This window comes from Tamandua tetradactyla, unplaced genomic scaffold, assembly GCF_023851605.1.
Source record: "Tamandua tetradactyla isolate mTamTet1 unplaced genomic scaffold, mTamTet1.pri scaffold_141_ctg1, whole genome shotgun sequence".
NCBI classification, from domain to species: domain Eukaryota; kingdom Metazoa; phylum Chordata; class Mammalia; order Pilosa; family Myrmecophagidae; genus Tamandua; species Tamandua tetradactyla.
In genome coordinates, this window is record NW_027518272.1 from 169,393 (window position 1) to 190,721 (window position 21,329).

The window sequence follows — 21,329 nt, forward strand, 5'->3', positions numbered from 1 at the left end:
CATTCCTCGGCCCGGCACGGGGCTCGTTGTCGCCACGAAGCGAAGGTCCGGGAATCCGAGCGAGGCTGTGCCCTCCGCGGCCACGGGAGGGAGTGGCTGTTTGATTTTGTTTTTCCCCAACCCCCGCCAGCAAGACTTTCGCTGGGAGCCGGAGCCCTGCGCCGAGGGGGCGGCGCTGCCGGGGGGGGGGGGGGCACCGGCGACGCGGGCAGACGCGGGTCTCCCGGGCGCGCCACCGGGCCAGAGGTTCTCGCCCGAGCTCCGCCGCCGACCGGCGCCGCTCAAGTTTCCCGGGGACTCCGTCTGGGCGTTCGCCCTGCAGACAGCCGCGGTACCGGAGGCTGGCAGGAGGCGGGCCCGGGAGGCGCGCGGGCCGAGGGCGCCGTGGAGCGCGGGGAGCGAGGACGCGCGGGCAGCGGCGGCGCCGAGGAGGCGCGCGGGTATCCTGGGCCCCAGTCGCCCCCTCCCACCGCGCCCGCCCGCCCGCCGCAGAGCCGCCCTCGGTGCTCCGCCGCCTCTCTCCACGCGTCTGCCTCTCCCCGCGCTCTAAATGCCAAAAATGAATTCTAAATCCAGCAAAACTGTCCTTGAAAAATGAGAGAGATGGTACATGGGTGGTTCACTGGTAGAATGCTCGCCTTACATGAGGGAGACCCAGGTTCAATTCCCGAATCATGCACACACACCTCTCCCAAAAATGAGGGAGAGTTCAAAGTATTTAAAGATAGACAAGAGTTTGTGGAAAAGAGACCTGCCCTATAAGAAATGTTAAACATAGTGCTACAGGCTGATAAGAAAAGACAGGAAAGTAGGTTTGGAAGAGAGTGTAGAAATGAAAATTATCAGTAACAGTAGCTAAAAGGATAAAAAGAAAAAAATGACATTACATATAAAATCCAAAGGGCAGGGCGCACCACAGTGGCTCTGCCACTGCTATGCCAGAGACCTGGATTCAATTCCCAATACCTGCCCATGCAAAAAGAAAAAAAAAATCCAAAGGGCAAATGTTTGAAGAAAGTATGGCCTTTACATTAATTACACTGACTGGTTATGGATTTAACTCCCCAATGCAAAGACAGATTGGCAGAGTGGATAAAAAGCTGGATCCATCTCTATGCTATTTAAAAGATACTCACATTGGACTCAAGGACAAAAAAATAGGTTGAAACTGAAAGGGGATGTCATTCACAATGTTTTTAAAACCATGCAGTCACAAAATGAGAGCTATATAGTTGAAAATGGAATCCAGCAGTACAATAAAAGAGTTACACATTAAGACCAAATAGGTTTCTAAGTATACAAAGGTGGTTCAACCCAGGAAAATAAAGTAGTGTAATACACCATATCAACAAATCAAAGGAAAAATCCATATAATCATCTCAATTGAAGCAGAAAAGGAATTTAACAAAATTTAGCATTCTTTCTTGTGAAAATACTTCAAAGGATAGGAATAGAAGGAAACATCCTCAACATGATAAAGGAAATATATGAAAAGCCCACAGCTAACATCATACTCAGTGATGAAACACTGAAAGCTTTCCTTTTAAATTTTGGAGTAAAGAGAAGTGTGCCCATTATCACCATTGTTATTCAACATTGTCCTGGAAATTCCTAAAGCAATTAGGCAAGAAAAAACAATAGAAGATATCCACACTGGAAAGTAAGAAGTAAAACTACCCCTGTTTGCAGATGACATTATCTTATATAGAAAAAAAAACCCCAAAATATGCAGCAAAGCTATGAGAGTTAGGAAGCTAATTTACCAAAGTGGACAGATACAAGATCAACATGCAGTAATCAGTAGTGTTTCCATACAATTATAATGAGCAATATGAGGAAGGAAGTCAAGAAAAAAATTCCATTTAAAATAGCAACCAAAAGAATAAAATAGTTAGGAATAAATTTAACCAAGAACATAAAATATGTATGCACAGAAAACTACAAAATATTGCTAAAATAAATCAAGGAAGACCTAAATAAATGTAAGAACATAAAGTGCTCATGGATTCAAAGTTTAAATATTTTTAAGATGTCAGTTCCACCAAAAATTATTTCTAGGTTCAACAAAATACCAATCAAATTCCCAAAAATATACTTTGCAGAAATAGAATAAAGCAATAATTAAATTTATTTGGAAGGGCAGGGTGCCCAGAATAGCTAAAATCATTAACATAAAATGTGAAACAGAAATGGGAAAGAAACATAAAAGTTGGAGGTATTACAGTACCTGACATTAGACATTAAAGCATACTACAAATCTCTAGTGATCAAAACAGCATGGTACTGGGCAGGCAATGGTGGCTCAGTGGCAGAATTCTTGCTTGCCACACCAGAAACCCAGGTTTGATTTCTGGAGCCTGCCCATGCAAAAAACAACAACAAAAAAACAACAACATGGTACTGGCATGATAATAAATACACTGATTTATGGAATTGAATTGAGTTTTCAGAAATGTAGCTTATAATGCACACAATTGATTTTGGATAAGGAAGCCATATCCACTCAACTGAGACAGAGAAAAATTTCTTCAGCAAATTGTACTTGGAAACTGGATATCCATATTCAAAACACTGAAAGAAGATCTCCATCTCCCACTTAAAAAAAATTAACTCAAAATGGATCAAAGACTTAAACATTAGAGTTAAGATCATAAAATTCTTAGAAGAAGATATATGGAAATACCTTAAAGTGTTACAGTAGGAGGTGTTTCCCTAGACCTTGAACTCAAAGCACAAGCAATGAAAAAAGAAATAGATATATGGGAACTCTTCAAAACTGAATACATTTGCACATTAAATGACTTGTCAGAAAAGTAAAAAGCCAATATGATCAATGAGAGACAATATTTAAAAACCATATATCAGATAAGGGCTTACTATCCAAATATATAAAGTGATCCTACAATTTAAAATCAAACAAACAAAAAGTTTAAATTTAAAAAATGGCCAAAGTGGAAATAAAAATGGCTCACAGGCATATGAAAAGATGCTCAACATCACTAGCTGTCATTGAAATACAAACAAAAACCATAATTAAAACCCTCTTACCTTACTAGAATGCCCATTATAAATTAAAAAAAAAAACCAAAACAGAAAACTGTAAGTATTGGAGAAGATGTGGAAAAAGAGGAACAGTTTTTCACCATTTGTAGGAATGTGTAATGGTGCAACCATTTTGGAAGGCAGTTCCACATTACATGTTATTTTGCAGATGTAAGATGTCTTGATGCATGCAACAACATGCATGGATGAAGTTTGCAGGCATTTGCTGAGTGAAATATGGCAGAAATAAAAGGACAATTGGTCTGTCTGACTAATATGACAACTATAATGAACAAACTCTGAGAGTTAAATTTGAGAACACAGGTTATCAGGATATAGGAAAATGATAGAGTGTGCACATGATGCTGAAAGAACAAAGGATGTTTAACTATAGAGATTGCAAAGTTCAGAAATTGATAAGATAATACTGTGTGGTGGTAACACAATATGTAAGTATGGTTAGCAATACTGAGTGTAAATATGGTTGACTGAGGAGGAATAAGAGCATGTATTGCAACAAGAGGTAGGACAGGATAAAAACAGAGACTGTATAACTTAGTGAAACCTAGTATAGATAGTAATGGTGGTGATTGTTCAAATATAAAAAAACTTTTTACACAAATGAGAACAAATATATTTCACTATTACATGTTAAAAATGGGATGGTATAAGGAAAAATAAAATGAATGCAAGCTAGGTCTAAAGTTAACAATAACATTGCAATATTCTTTCATTAATTGCAACAAAGGCAATATGCCAAAGCTAAATGTCATTAAGAGAAGGTAATAAGGGAGAGTTATTGGATATTTTCTTCTTTCTTTTTGGTATAAATGTAAATATTTTCATATATATTGTTCTGGTGAATGCATAATTATGTGTTTATATGAGAAGCCATTGATTGCAAACCTAGAATGGAGTATATGATGCATGAATAAAACTTTTAAAAATAAACAGAAAACTACAAATGTTGGAGAAAATATGGACAAAGAGGTATATCTGTTCACTGTTCATCAGAAGGTAGACTTGTGAAGCCCCTCTGGTGGGCAGTGTGACATTTCTTCAGGAAGTTAAGTATTGGGTTAACATATGAACAAGTAATCCCACTGTTCGGTATTTACACAGAAGAACTGAAAGCAGGGACACAAATAGATATTTTCACACCAACATGTATAGTGACATTATTCATGATTGCTAATGGTTGGAGACTGCCCAAGGCTCCATCAATTGAAGAGTACCTAGGTGAATTGTGGTGTATACATATGATGGAATATTGCATGGCTGCAGAAAGGAAAGAAGTCATTAAGCATGCAATAAGGTGAATGAAACTTGAAGACATCATGTTGAATGAAATAAGCCAGGAACAAAAGGAAAAATATTGCATTGTTTCACTAATGTGAACTAACTACAAATTCTGAGAATTAAACTTGAGAGCAAAAAAAGTGGACAGAGCTTAGCAACCGATGATTAAGGAGTACAGAATGTTCAATAAATTTCATAGTAAAGGTTTAGAAATGAATAGGACAATGCTGGGTAATGGTAGCACAATACTGTAAGTGTTATTAACAAAGCAGAGTGTGGGTATGGTTGAAAAAGGAAGGCTAGAAATCATGTATGTCACCAGAAGGAGAGCTAGAAGATAAAATCTGGGACTGGGTAACAGTGAAATCCAGACTGAGCAATGATGGCAATTAATTGTATAAATATAAAATCTTACAGGATCTAGAGCAAATATATGTCACTATTACAAGGTATTAATAGGATGTTACATGGGGAAATGCAATTAATGATAACTAAGGTCTATAGCTAACAGTAACACTGTAATAGTCTTTAATTAATTGTTGCAAAGTCACTACAGAAAGATAAACCTCAATAATGAGGGATAAAAGAGGTATGGGATTTTTTTTTCTGAGAAAATAAGAATGTTCTCATATTGACTGTAGTGGTGAATGCATAACTATGTGGTTATATCAAGAACCATTGATTAAAATTTAGGATGGATTGTTTGGTGTGGAATAAAAGTTATTTTACAAATAAAGGAGACTTCAAAATATTCACTAATAAATAAAACCTGAGAGAGTTCAACAAAAAGCTTGGCCAAACAGAATTAATAGCTGGAGTTCTTCAGGTTGAAAGGAAATGAAAATAGAACGTGCCTTGGAGTTGAAATGAAGAAATGAGGATCATCACTAAAGGTAGCAAAAAAACATAAATGCAAAACCCAGTGGTTATGAAATCTCCATATATAACTTTAATCTTTAATTCCTATAAAACCCAGGATACAATTGAACATAACAAACATTTATTTCCTCATATTGTACACATAAAATATAAATAGGTAAAGAGGGATATGTGCTTTGAAAATTATTGCTGCTTTCTTTCTTTGCTTTGTACATTTTATGTTATATTTTACATTAAAAATGTTTTCAAAAAGGATATAAAGAGGGGAAACGGAGAGACAGCACATGAATGCTATTTTATCTAAATTGTCTATTTTTCAAATTAGTGGGCTATAGACAGTAGGCTATGTAACACAAACCACAGGATAACCATGAAGAAAGAATTTCTAAAATATACAGAATCAATAATAAGAAAAGGATGAGAAGGAAACATCACAAAAGGTCCACTATACCAAAAAGAAGGCTGCAATAAAGGAAAAGAGTTGAAAAAATATGTTATATAAATACTAAAGAACAGAATGGCTGAAAAGAATATTGCCTTTATAATAATAAAATGAAATGCTAGTTTATTAAATTCCACAATCAAAAGATACAGATTGGAGGGATGGATAAGAAGGCATGATAAAACTACATGTAGACTTCCGGAGAAGATGGCGGCTTAGTATGACGCGCGGGTCTTAGTTCCTCCTCCAGAAAAGCAACTAAAGAAACAGAAACAATACAAAACAGCTCCCGGAGTCACGACAGAGACCAAAAAAGACAGCGTACCCCATTCTGGAACAGCTGAACGGGTAGGGAGAATCCACTGCTGTGAGATACCCGAGGGGTGCACGTTTTCCCGGCTGGGGTGGCTGGCGTCTGGGGTCCCCTCCACGCACGTGGCTCCCCGGTCTGACTGGGAACGTTGGATAGTGGGGCCCTCCCGTCACGCTTGGCGTCTCGGGCCAGCTGGGCAATTTGGACCGGCACTCCCCCAAGCCACGGCCAGCGACCCCCGCCTCCACGCGCGGTTTCCCGGGCCGACTGCCCCGCAGACAAACGACCGCCACGAGCGCCACCTACTGGGCAGGAAAAGAAAAACAGAGCCCAGAGATTCCACAGAAAAACCTTTCAACCAGCTGGGTCCCACACCCAGGGAGATCTGATCAAATGCCCAGACACCAGCAGAAAATAATGGATGACGCTCGGAAAATTGAAGATATGGCCCAATCAAAGGAACAAACCAATAGTTCAAATGAGATACAGGAGCTGAGACAACTAATGCTGAATATACGAACAGAAATGGAAAAACTCTTCAAAAACCAAATCAATAAATTGAGGGAGGACATGAAGAAGATATGGGCTGAACAAAAAGAAGAAATAGAAAATCTGAAAAAACAAATCACAGAACTTGTGGGAGTGAAGGACAAAGAAGAAAAAATGGAAAAAACAATGGATAACTACAATGGTAGATCTAAAGAGACAGAAGCTACAATTAGTGAACTGGAGGATGGAACAACTGAATTCCAAAAAGAAACAGAAACTATAGGGAAAAGAATGGAAAAACTTGAGCAGGGGATCAGGGAACTGAATGACAATATGAAGCGCACAAATATACGTGTTGTGGGTGTCCCAGAAGGAGAAGAGAAGGGAAAAGGAGGAGAAAAACTAATGGAAGAAATTATCACTGAAAATTTCCCAACTCTTATGAAAGACCTAAATATACAGATCCAAGAAGTGCAGCGCACCCCAAAGAGAATAGACCCAAATAGGCGTTCTCCAAGACATTTACTAGTTAGAATGTCAGAGGTCAAAGAGAAAGAGAGGATCTTGAAAGCAGCAAGAGAAAAACAATCTGTCACATACAAGGGAAACCCAATAAGACTATGTGTAGATTTCTCAGCAGAAACCATGGAAGCTAGAAGACAGTGGGATGATATATTTAAATTACTAAAAGAGAAAAACTGCCAACCAAGACTCCTATATCCAGCAAAATTGTCATTCAAAAATGAAGGAGAAATTAAAACATTTATAGACAAAAAGTCACTGAGAGAATTTGTGACCAAGAGAACAGCTCTGCAAGAAATACTAAAGGGAGCACTAGAGTCAGATACGAAAAGACAGAAGAGAGAGGTATGGAGTAAAGTGTAGAAAGAAGGAAAATCAGATATGATATATATAATACAAAAGCCAAATGGTAGAGGAAAATATTATCCAAACAGTAATAACACTAAAAGTTAATGGACTGAATTTCCCAATCAAAAGACATAGAATGGCAGAATGGATTACGACCCAGCAATACCACTGCTAGGTATCTACTCAAAGGACTTAAGGGCAAAGACACAGACAGACATTTGCACACCAGTGTTTATAGCAGCATTATCTACAACTTCAAAGAGATGGAAACAGCCAAAATGCCCATCAACAGACGAGTGGCTAAACAAACTGGCGTATACCTACGATGGAATATTATGCAGCTTTAAGACAGACTAAACTTATGAAGCATGTAATAACATAGATGGACCTAGAGAACATTATGCTGAGTGAGTCTAGCCAAAAACTAAAGGACAAATACTGTATGGTCCCACTGATGTGAACCGACATTCGAGAATCAGCTTGGACTATATCATTGGTAACAGAGACCAGCAGGAGTTAGAAACAGGGTAAGATAATGGGTAATTGGAGCTGAAGGGATACAGACTGTGCAACAGGACTAGATACAAAAACTCAAAAATGGACAGCACAATAATACCTAAGTGTAATGTAACTAGGTTGGAACACTGAATGAAGCTGCACCTGAAATATGGTTTTTTGTTTGTTTGTTTGTGTGTTTGTATCTTTTGTTTTTGTTTTTTTCTTTTTCCTTTTTATATATATATATATTATTAGTATTATTATTTTAATTCTCTTCTCTATATTAACATTCTATATCTTTTTCTGCTGTTTTGCTAGTTCTTTTCCTAAATCGATGCAAATGTACTAAGAAATGATGATCATACATCTATGTGATGATACTAAGAATTACTGAGTGCATGTGTAGAATGGAATGATTTCTAAATGTTGTGTTAATTTCTTTTCTTTTTTTTGATTAATAAAAAAATTAAAAAAAAAAGAAACAATGATCATGCATCTATGTGATGATGTTAAGAATTACTGATTGCATATGTAGAATGGTATGATCTCTAAATGTTGGGTCAATTTCTTTTTTTCCATTAATTAAAAAAAAAAAAAGAGAACGGGTAATTGGAGCTGAAGGGATACAGACTGTACAACGGGACTGGATATAAAAACTCAGAAATGGACAGCACAATACTACCCAATTGTAATGCAATTATGTTAAAACACTGAATGAAGCTGCATGTGAGGTATAGGTTTTTTGTTTTTTTTTTTTTTGTTTGTTTTTTCTTTCTATTATTCTTTTAATTCTTATTCTGTTGTCTTTTTATTTCTTTTTCTAAATCGATGCAAATGTACTAAGAAATGATGAATATGCAACTATGTGATGTTATTAAGAATTACTGATTGTACATGTAGATTGGAATGATTTCTAATTGTTTTGTTACTTCTTTTTTTAATTAATAAAAAAAAAAACACTCTAAAAAAAAAAAAAAAAAACTACATGTATACAAGAGACCCACCCTAGACCAAAAGATGAAAATAGGTTGAAAATGAAAAGATGATAAGTAATAGTCCTGGAGTCAGTAGCCAAAGAGATATTTGGTACCTATATTAATATGGTACAAAATAGAAAGTCAAAAGCTGTTACAAGCACAAAGAAGGACACTATATATTAATAAAAGTGTCAAGCCACCAAGAAGAAATCAAAATCTTAAATATTTATTCACCAATCCACAATGTCCCCAAACACATGAGGCAAACACTGGCACTCTGAAAGGAGAAATAGGTACCTCTGCAATGATACTTGGGGATTTCAAAACTCCATTCTCATCAATAGAGAGAACATCTAGACAGAAAATCAATTAGAACACAGAGAACTTGAATAATATGATAAATGAACTAGACCTAACAGACATATACAGAAAACTGCATCCTAAATCAGCAGGATATACAGTCTTCTCAAGTACACATGGATTATTCCTCAGGATATACCACATATTTACTCACAAAAAGAGTTTCAATAAATACAGAAAGAGTTAAATAAATTGTACAAACATCTCTGACCAAAATGAAATAAAGATGGAAATCCATAAAAGGCAGATAACTTGAAAATCCACAATATAATGAATTAAAATAGCACACTCTTAAACAATGTGTCAAAGAAAAATCACAAGAGATATCAGTCTGTATCTTAAGATAAATGAAAATGAGGAAAACCATGTCAAAACTTAGGTAGCAAAGGCAGTTCTGAGAGGGAAATTTATAGCTCTAAATGCTTACATTGGAAAAAAAAATAGGTAATATCAAAGAACTAAGACATCCCTGCAGGAACTAGAAAAATAACAGCAAATTAAACCCAATGCCAACAGAAGGACATAAATTACATAAATCTTAGCAGAAATAAATTAAATGGAGGAAAAAGTCAATAGAAAGCATTAACAGAAGCAAAAGCTGATTTTCATAAAAGATCATTAAAGTTAACAAACCATTAACTAGAATGACAAGGAAAAGAAAAAATATAAATTACATCAGAAATAAAAGGGAGCATTCTACAGAACCCTCAGAACTACAAAGGGTAACAAGAGAATATTATGAACAATATATGCCAATTAATCAAACAACCAAACTAAAATGGACAAATTCCTAGAAACATGTGAAATGCATCAACTGACTCTAGAAGAAATGGAAGACCTCAACAAATTCCAAAAAAAGAGATTGAACCAGTCATCAAAAAACCCTCCAAGAAGCAATACCCAGTAAATATTACAAGATTAATTAACACCAATCCTGCTCAAGCTCTTCCCAAAGTTGAAGAACAGTGCACACTATATAACTCACTTGATGAGACCAACATCACCCTAATGACAAAGATAGATAAAGATAATATAAGAAAAAAAATTGCAGACCAGTTTCTGTTATGAATATAGATACAAATTCCTCAACAAAATAGTAGTATGTCAAATCCAACTGCACATTAAAAAAATTATACATCATGATCAAGTAGTATTTATCCCATTTATACAAGAGTTTCTCAATATAAGAAAACAATGTAATACATCAGATTAACACATTAAAGGGAATAACATATTATAATCTCAATTCATGCAAAAAAGACATTTGACCAAATGCAGTATCCTTTCTTGGTAAAAAAGAAACTTAGTAAAACAGGAATAGAAGGAAATTTACCCAACATGATAAAGGACACATATGACAAATTCACTGTTAACAGTCTAATTTCATAAGGCATTGGGAGCACATTACACAAATTACTCAACATAGCTATCCAACTTTTTCAGGAATATCTGTGTTCTGAATCCCCAGTAGGCATTTTCCAACATTGCATGCAATCATTAACTGCCCTGTAGCCTCAGAGACATATTAGTAGGGCCAAAAAGAATGGTGTAGTGAATGAAGTGATTCAATTATTGAATTCACTTACAAAAGATCTCTTTACCTGGCCATATAGATGGGTCAAATGCAGCCCCTGCCTCCACAATAAATTGTACTCAAAACCACTTCTCCTATGGGGTGCAGGAATAATTCAGTGGTAGAATTCTCTCCTACCATGTGGGAGATCCAGGTTCAATTCTCACACCATGCCCTTTCCAAAACAAACAAGCAAGCATACAAACAAAATTTCTACAAATGATGCTACAATAACAGGAACTCACAAGGAAAAAGAATGCAATATGTCTCCATCATGCAACATACAAAAAAACCCACTTCTTCCTGCTATCCTCCACTATCATCCTTGAAACATGTTAGTGCATTTTCATGTTATTTTTCCATAGACAGACCTTTGTCCCATATGAAAAATGGTTCCTGCAGATATTCCCTAAATAGAATTTAGTCTTCCAATATGGGACTCTCCATTGCCCTAGGAAATTCAAAGACCACCATCAGAAAGAAAACAAATAAAATACTATTAGCAATTAGAGACATAGAGATGATAAGACTCAGTTTCCTTGTATGAGCAAACTACAGCCCAGGGGCTAAATCCAGCTAGCAGCCTGTTTTTGGAAAATAAAGTTTTTTGGAACAGCTAACCCATTTTTAAATATACTTTCTAAAGCTTCTTTCATGTGGCAGACTTGAGCAGTTGTAACAAATCATTTGCCCTTGCAAACCCTACAATGTATTATATTTAGCCCTTTATGGAAAAAGTTTCCTGACCCTGCTCTGGAGTTAGGTTATAATCTATTTTCATATTTGTATAAACTATAGCATACATATAAACTATGTATGATATGATGTATATCATACATCACCTATGTGCCAGGCTCTATACTAAGATTCCATATGCATTGTCTTTAAGTGCTACATAGACCCACAAGGTAAATATTATTATGTCCATCTTGCAGATGAAGAAAATTGAGTCTTAAAGAATTTACCAATATTTGCAAAAGGCTACAACTAGTAATTGGAGGAACCTGGAATTCAAACATAGGTTAGTATGTGTATTAGTTAGGGTTCTCTAGAGAAACTGAATCAACAGGAAATATCCATAAATATAAAATCTATAAGTGTCTCACATAATGATAGGAATGTACAGTCCACCAAAATCCATAGGGCAGGCTATAAAGCTGATGACTCTGATGGAGGATCTGGATGAATTCCACAGGAGAGGCTTGCCGGCTGAAGCAGGAAGAAAGCCTGCCTCTTCTGAATCCTCCTTAAAAGGCCTCCACTGATTAGATTAAACATCACTCGTTCCAGAAGACACACACCTTGGCTGATTACAAATGAGATCACTTGTGGATGTGGATGCAGCCAATGTGAATATGATTTAATTTTATGAAATTTCCTCACAGCAACAGGCAAACCAGCACTTGCCCAACCAGACAAATGGGTACCACAACCTGGCCAACTTGACACATGAACCTGATCATGACAGTCCACCCCTTGTCAACTTGGCAGCTATATACATCACCTTAAACCATACTTAATTTCTAAATAGAAAACAATAAAAGACACATTTTTTCCTCACCTAACAATACTTGACTGTCCTACATACAACTGGAAACACATTAAATCTCCCCAGAATAGGGCATGAGTCCTTGGGTAATATTCATCCTAAAACTTGATATCTTACAACTTAAATACTATAACATGAACAAAACATCATTACAGTCCTCATTTCTGTAACTGATCACATGGTCAAACTTCATATGTATCACTACCTTCTTCCACTACCCATTCCATCTTCCCTTTACCTTCAGCTTGTTGATGCAGGTTGATGCACAGCCGAAAGTGACCAGGTGCAGTCTTAGATTCCAGTTCAATGGAATCATTGTTGTTTCTACTGGTGGGAACACTCCCTCTTTTAGAACTAAAACCTGTAGATCAGCAGAGCTCAAGGTCACAGGGACAGGAAGCAAAAATTTTCCAAGTGAATCACTAGGGGTAATAGTGAGTGGTGCCACTCCCATTTCCATCCTTTGGTTCCTGGACCCATGGATCCTGGCTAAGAGAGAAACAGCATCATACAGTGGATACTTCCTGGAGAACATTACCCCTGCCCTTCAAGGTATTGCCACCTAGTTGGCACCTTAATTGATTTTTCAAAAGACCATTCCACTGTTCTATCAATCCAGCTGCCTCTGGATGATGAGGAACATGGTCAAACCAGAGAATTCCATGAGCATGTGCCCATCCCTGCATGTCATTTGCCATGAAGTGTGTTTCTTGATCAGACCATGATGATGGATAAGGAATTCTGTAAATCCATGGATTGTAGTTTTGGCAGAAGCATTGTGTGCAGGGAAAGCAAACCCATATCCAGAGGATGTGTCTATTCCAGTTAGAACAAATCACTGCTGCTTTCATGAAGAGAGTTGTCCAATATATTCAACATGCCACCATGTAACGGGTTGGTCGCCTAGAGAAATGTTACCATATCAGGAGCTGAGTGTGAATCTCTGCTGCTGGGAGCTTGGGCACTAGCAGTGGCTATAGTCAGGTCAGCCTTGGTAAGTGGAAGTCCTTGTTGCTGAGCCCATGCATAACCTCCATCGCTATCACCATGACCACTTTGCTCATGCCCATGAGGCAATGACAGAAGTTGCTGGGGAAAGAAGCTGGTATCCACAGAAGAGGTCATCTCATCCACCTGATTATTAAAACCTTCTTCTGCAGAATTCCCCCTCTGGTGTGCATTCACATGGGACAAAAATATCTTTATGTTTGTAGCCCACTCAGAAAGGTCTATCCACATACCTCTTCCCCAGACTTCTTTGTCACCAATTTTTCAATTATGGTCTTACCACGTCCCTAACCATCCAGCCAAAACCATTAGCACCAGCCCATGAGTCAGTATACAACATCACCTCTTGCCAGTTATCCTTCCAAGCAAAATGAACAACCAGGTGCACTGCTCGAAGTTCTGCCCACTAGGAGGATTTCCTCTCACCGCTGTCCTTCAAGAACACCCCAGAAAGGGGTTGTAATGCTGCAGCTGTTCACTTTCAGGTGGTATCTCCATATCATGCTGAACCATCTGTAAAGCAAGCCCAAGTTTCTCTTTCTCAGTCAATTCACTGTAAGAAACAACCAAAGCGGCCATAGCTCTGTTCTGGGAATGAGAAGGTAATGTGGCAGGAGTGGAGACCATGGGCATTTGGGCCACTTCCTCATGTCACTTACTTGTGCCTTCAGGACCTTCTCTGGCCCTGTCTCATATATACCATATCCATTGTATGATGGAATGCTGCTGCACATGCACAACTTTATGGCTTGGTGGGTCAGACAATACCCAGGCCATGATAAGCAACTCTGGTCTCATGGTAACTTGGTGGCCCACAGTTAAGCATTTAGTCTATACTAAGGCCCAGTAGCAGGCCAAAAGCTGTTTCTCAAAAAGAGAGTAGTTATCTGAGCAGATGATAAGGCTCTGCTCCAAAATCCAAAAGGTCTGCATTGTGATTCTCCTATAGGGGCCTGCCAAAGGCTCCAGACAGCATCTCTATCTGCCACGGACACTTCCAGAACCATTAGATCTACTGGATCATATGGTCCAAGTGGCAGAGCAGCTTGTACAGCAGCCTGGACCTGTCACAGAGTCTCTTCTTGTTCAGGTTCCCACACAAAATTAGCAGCTTTTCTGGTCACTTGATAAATGAGCCAGAGTAGCACACCCAAAGGAGGAATATGTTGAATATGAGGAATGAGGAATATGTTGTTGCTAAAATCCAAGGAGACCAACTAGGCATTGTGACTCCCTTTTGTTCATAGGAGGGGCCAGATTCAGCAACTTATCCTTCACCTTAAAAGGGATATCTCAACATGTCCCACACCACTGGACACCTAGAAACTTCATTGAGGTGGAAGGTCCTTATATTTTTGTTGGATTTATCTCCCATCCTCTGATAGATAAATGCCTAAGTAATAAGTTTAGAGTAGTTGCTATTTCTTGCTTAATAGGTCCAATCAACATGATAACAATACAATGGTTTGATGTCTCATGGGAGGGAGAAATGATCAAGGTCCCTGCAGACTCCATCAATCATCTGACCTCCATAAGCCCCCACTCTGACTGGTGGACCAGAGTAACATTGTGAGTCCCCTGGAATGAATGTCACTTTTAGACCCAGTGTCCAATAATTTCCTAAATATCTGATCATTTCCTTTTCCACAATGCACAGTTACCCTGGTAAAATGTGATCAGTCTCCTTGGGGAAGGCTTGGAGGAAGATTATCAGTATAAATTTCTGGCAGTGTAACAGGATTCTCTCCCAAAGGAACCTGGCCTCCCCCTCATTCAAAGGGCTCTGGGTCTGTAAAGTGTCTCAAGTCTGGAAATTAATTAAGAGACAGTGACTCTTTCAGTAATTCAAGTTAGATTTCTGTCCACTTGACCTAGAACACTTTTGTTTATATAGCTCAAACAAGAATTTATTAGACTGCCCATCTATTGTACTTCTAGGTACCTCATGATTTACTAGCCAATGCCACAAGTCTCCATGAGTCAGATTATTTTGACTCTTGCTTTGAGTCTGCTGTCTATTAACGTATCCACATCCACCTTGTTTTTGGCAATTAAGTGCTGCCACCTGGCTTCTTCCAACTTGGGATCTGGTCATCCCTGTTATGTTTAAGGATTCCAGCTCAGTGACAACAGTTCCCACAATAAAATCTGACCTACAGAGAAGTGCAACAATAGAGCTCTTCACAAATTTATTTCTCACAGTTCTGATAAAAGGTGCATCTCCAGACATTTCTGGGGTGTAAGAGCAGGCTTTGCATGATAAATCCACTCTAACATTCCGATCTCCCTAAGCCTCTGGATCCCTCATCTACTTTATGCCAGGGCAGTTCTGGCATTGCAACCTCAAGTAATGTCAGCCACCTTTTGATCCATGTTTCAGCCAACCATCCAAACAAACTGTTAATGCTTTTTCTAACTCCTTGAGCTATATAACATTGAATGCAAAATCTCTGCTTATCTGGGCCTGTATCAATAAACTCAATCTGATCCAGCTGTATATTCCTCCCACCATTGTTCCACACCCTTAAAATCCATCACCACACATATTCCCCTGACTTCTGTCTATATACATTGGAAAAATCACACAGTTCTTTTGGAGTATAATGTACCTCCCCATGGGTGATACTTTATGCCTCATCTTTAGGAGCCTGTTAGGACTTTAGTCTAGTTATAGAGCTGTAAGAAATGAAGGGTAGTCGGGGTGGATCATGAATAGAATTAGAAGTATCTTCCAAACCATTTGCTTCAGGGCATTCATTTGCACCTTCATCTGGTGAAATAAGATTAATCACTCTAGGGCTAATCCTTTAGGTAGAGGTTGGGTGGCCAACTCCTCAGGGCAGGCTGGAGGTGGGATGGCTATATCCTCAGGGCAAACTATGACAGGGTTATGTAGAGAAGACTCAGCATGACCTAGGGTTTCAACCTCTCTATCAACATCATTATCAATCCATATGTCACCATCCCATTTTTAAGGGTCCTATTCAGTGCCCTCACTTTTATGGCAGACACTAAGCAAGACTGAGATTTCAGCTTACATTGTAACGTTGCTGCACTAACAATAAGATTGTGAGTCTGATTTTTGGAAATCTCAAGTCTACAGCTACAGAAAATAAGATTTTTCTTCAGGACATTCATAAAAACATTTACATCTGTGAGGCCTTGAGTAAACTTCTCATTTGAGGCCTTAAGCCCATCCCTTCCACTCATTAATGTATACAGTGTATCTAACAACAACCACCCAACATCTCCATACCTCCTGTTTCCACAAAACTCCATAAAGGTTTCAAAAACATTATCCCTCAGAGCCTGGCATCGTACAAGTGAAGCATTAGAAGAATCAAATGGTAATATTTTGACTATCTCTTGTATCCAGTTCTGTTGCACAGTCTGTATCCCTTCAGCTCCACTGATTATCTCTTTTGCCAACTCACCCCATGGACTGGCAGTATCATTCTGATTATGGGAATCGGAGTCCTCTAAAAGCCAAGGACCACAAAAGATTGCTGCAGCCATCAGAAGCTAGGATACAAGCATGGAATGGATTCTCCCTCAGATCTTCCAGGAGAAACTAACCCAGCCAACCCCTTGTTTTCAGACTCTGGGCCTCCAGACCTGTGAGAAATAAATTTCTGTTGCTTTAAGCCATCCACTACCTTATACTTTGTTAGGCAGCACCAGGGAACTAATCAACTGGGTAAGTCAAAACAACCAGGGTTTACTACAATCATCAGGTATCAGTTGTTCTGGTCTGGAGCATTATTCCATAAACCAAATGACTGCCAGGAGATCTGGCTGGAATTTGTACTTATGCCTGTATTTACATGCCTCGCAATCAAGTCCAATAGAATCCAGCCATGCTGTTAGCCTCTTTAGTTATACTTCCTTGAACAGATACTACTGAATTGTAATGACTCATTTCATCAATGGAATAAAAGATAACAGAAAGGCCCATAGGAATGTGATGTCTCTGTGGGGGCAGGCATACAACTATAACACGCTGTAGAATAGGCTTCTTTTCACTGCACCCTCCTCTTTGCACTATGATGTTTCTCACTCATCCAGATGCAGCTCTTAAGATCAAGAGACTTCATCCATGGATGACCTAGACATAAGGTTCTACCGTGTGGTTAAAGAGTTGTTGCACCATTTCTTTAAACCTGGTACTATGATGTCTGGACTCGTAAAAAAAAAAAAAAGAAAAGAAAGAAAGAAACCCAGAATGCTACTAGCAGTAGTGTGAATGTTTGTGGGGAAAAGGCATTCTTTTTTTGAGCGCTAAGAATAGAGAACATCCAATCTCTGTGCTGACTCTCACAAGTGTATTATCTTCCCAGCTCATTAGCTACATTTGTTTTCCCTTTTTTCCTGGCCATGAGCAGCCCTAATAGAACGCAGGAGGCTGGCATGGCTTGTAAGAAGCTGGCAGCCTATGTGTACTCAAGGCTTCAGTTTCACAGGGGCCTAAATGTCCAAGACGTGCCTGTCAGCATGCGGAAAAAGGCATTGATGTAACAATTTTGGTGGGTGTTTTTTGGTGGTGGGAGGGGTAGGGCTATTACATACTTAAATCTATTTAGAAAATGATTGTATGTTAGCCCTAATACAACCTTTAAGACCACACATGGGGCTTTCATTAATAACTGTTTCAATTAGTTTTAGATCCCCTCAAAGGAAGCAAGGGAGGGGACAAAAAGGAGGAAGGAGAGACTATTTCTGTTGTTGTTTAAAGTAGAAATCAGTACAAGTTGAATTCCAGTTAAATTCAATGCCACAGGCACATGGTATGAACACCCACTGAAGACCTTGACTGAGGCATGAATTGTTCAAAATCAACCACACAAGATAATTTCACTGATTTTTCCAATCCCATTATCTAATAAGTAGATAAAACTGAACCAAATGAAAAAATGTCCTAAGGCTGTCAAGCAAAGAATATTTTAATTAAAAAGCAAAATCAATCAAATAACATTTAATTGTATATTTTAAAGTGCAGCTGTATTGATCTGGAGTGTAGGTATTGAGTAGGGGTCTTACTGCACCAGCCAAAACAGTAGTGAAATGAGTCTGATGCTGCTGCTGCCACTTCAGGCTGTCAGCTTCCAGAGGCTCTCATGTTGGTGATATGATGCTGAATTCTCAGCAGAGCCTGTTCTGTGGATTTCTACCCTTCTTGCCCCTTTCCATCCTTTGCTTGGCTTTCTCTTCTCTTCTACTTTTTCTTTTCCCCAAAAGAAACAATTAAGTAAAAGCCAAATGCTACTGAGGGGAACCTGTGAAAGAAAAAATGGTTCCCTGCATCAGCAGGTCTGCATTGTTTTTTTTCTTTTCTTTCATGTTCTGTTTTGAAGCATCTTTGTTTATTTTAAGTGCTATAATACCTTGAACTAGCTGCTTACCAAGCTCTTCTAAGTGGAACACTATGTGGCCTTGATTTAATGAAGATATAATGCTCTTTCTAATACTTTTTGCCATATGGTGCTAGAATGCTGAGATTCAGTAATGGCAGAGGTTCCCAGGTGAAGGTCATTGGGAGATATGAGGCATGTGGCTTAGAAACATGGGACATGTTATGGAACCTGCCTGGACCCCTTTTGCCATCTGTAGATTGAGAAGCTGCACCAGATGTTTCCTAAGGTCGCTTACAGATCTACACTTCTATGACTTGAATTATTCCAATGATTATTCTTAAGGATAATAGCTACTATTTATTGAATATTCTCTAGAGATGCCAGGAGGTATGATAAACATTGAACAGACACTGTTCAATAGAGCCTTCATACAAAGTTCAATAACTAAAAAGGTACTATTAAAATCCCTGCTTTACAGTCTCACCACCCTCCCCCTCTATGCATGCGACATGACTCCCAGGGGTGTGGACCTTCCTGGCAACATGGGACAAAGATCCTGGAATGAGCTGAGACTCAGCATCAAAGGACTGAGAAAAACCCTAGAATGAGCTGAGAATTAACATCAAGGGATTGAGAGGACCTTCTGGACCAAAAGGGGGAAGAGTAAAATGAGACAAAGTGTCAATGGCTGAGAAATTCCAAACAGTTGTTGAGAGGTTATCCTGGAGGTTATTCTTACGCATTAAGTAGATATTACCTTGTTGTTCAAGATGTAGGGGAGAGGCTGGAGGGAATTGCCTGAAAATGTAGTGCTGTGTTCCAGTAGCCATGTTTCTTTTTTTTTTGTTTTGTTTTTTTTTTTATTAATTAAAAAAAGAATTAACAAAACAATTAGAAATCATTCCAATCTACATGTACAATCAGTAATTCTTAATAACATCACATAGTTGCATATTCATCATTTCTTAGTACATTTGCATCGATTTAGAAAAAGAAATAAAAAGACAACAGAATAAGAATTAAAACAATAATAGAAAGAAAAAAAAACAAAAAAAACAAAAACAAAAAACCTATACCTCACATGCAGCTTCATTCAGTGTTTTAACATAATTGCATTACAATTGGGTAGTATTGTGCTGTACATTTCTGAGTTTTTATATCCAGTCCCGTTGTACAGTCTGTATCCCTTCAGCTCCAATTATCCCTTCTCTTTTTTTTTTTTTTTTAATTAACGGAAAAAAAGAAATTAACCCAACATTTAGAGATCATACCATTCTACACATGCAATCATTAATTCTTAACATCATCACATAGATGCATGATCATCATTTCTTAGTACATTTGCATTGGTTTAGAAGAACTAGCAACATAACTGAAAAAGATATAGAATGTTAATATAGAGAAAAAAATAAAAGTAATAATAGTAAAATCAAAACAAAACAAAACAAAAACCTATAGCTCAGATGCAGCTTCATTCCGTGTTTTAACATGATTACTTTACAATTAGGTATTATTGTGCTGTCCATTTTTGAGTTTTTGTATCTAGTCCTGTTGCACAGTCTGTATCCCTTCAGCTTCAATTACCCATTGTCTTACCCTGTTTCTAACTCCTGCTGAACTCTGTTACCAATGACATATTTCAAGTTTATTCTCGAATGTCCGTTCACATCAGTGGGACCATACAGTATTTGTCCTTTAGTTTTTGGCTGGATTCACTCAGCATAATATTCTCTAGGTCCATCCATGTTATTACATGGTTCATAAGTTTATCTTGTCTTAAAGCTGCATAATATTCCATCGTATGTATATACCACAGTTTGTTTAGCCACTCTTCTGTTGATGGAGATTTTGGCTGTTTCCATCTCTTTGCAATTGTAAATAATGCTGCTATAAACATTGGTGTGCAAATGTCCGTTTGTGTCTTTGCCCTTAAGTCCTTTGAGTAGATACCTAGCAATGGTATTGCTGGGTCGTATGGCAATTCTATATTCAGCTTTTTGAGGAACCGCCAAACTGCCTTCCACAGTGGTTGCACCCTTTGACATTCCCACCAACAGTGGATAAGTGTGCCTCTTTCTCCGCATCCTCTCCAGCACTTGTCATTTTCTGTTTTGTTGATAATGGCCATTCTGGTGGGTGTGAGATGATATCTCATTGTGGTTTTGATTTGCATTTCTCTAATGGCCAGGGACATTGAACATCTCTTCATGTGCCTCTTGGCCATCCGTATTTCCTCTTCTGAGAGGTGTCTGTTCAAGTCTTTTTCCCATTTTGTAATTGGGTTGGCTGTCTTCTTTTTGTTGAGATGAACAATCTCTTTATAAATTCTGGATACTAGACCTTTATCTGATATATCATTTCCAAATATTGTCTCCCATTGTGAAGGCTGTCTTTCTACTTTCTTGATGAAGTTCTTTGATGCACAAAAGTGTTTAATTTTGAGGAGTTCCCATTTATTTATTTCCTTCTTCAGTGCTCTTGCTTTAGGTTTAAGGTCCATAAAACCGCCTCCAGTTGTAAGATCCATAAGATATCTCCCAACATTTTCCTCTAACTGTTTTATGGTCTTAGACCTAATGTTTAGATCTTTGATCCATTTTGAGTTAAATTTTGTATAGGGTGTGAGAGATGGGTCTTCTTTCATTCTTTTGCATATGGATACCCAGTTCTCTAGGCACC

The 21,329-nt window shown here is 38.2% G+C and overlaps 1 protein-coding gene across 16 annotated transcripts in view; it reads right to left on the reverse strand.

Annotated features, from left to right (window-relative positions):
• The window catches only part of LOC143673140 (voltage-dependent N-type calcium channel subunit alpha-1B-like), a 201,198-nt gene that overhangs the window by 162,446 nt on the left and 17,423 nt on the right, over window positions 1-21,329 (reverse strand). The window lies entirely within an intron of this gene.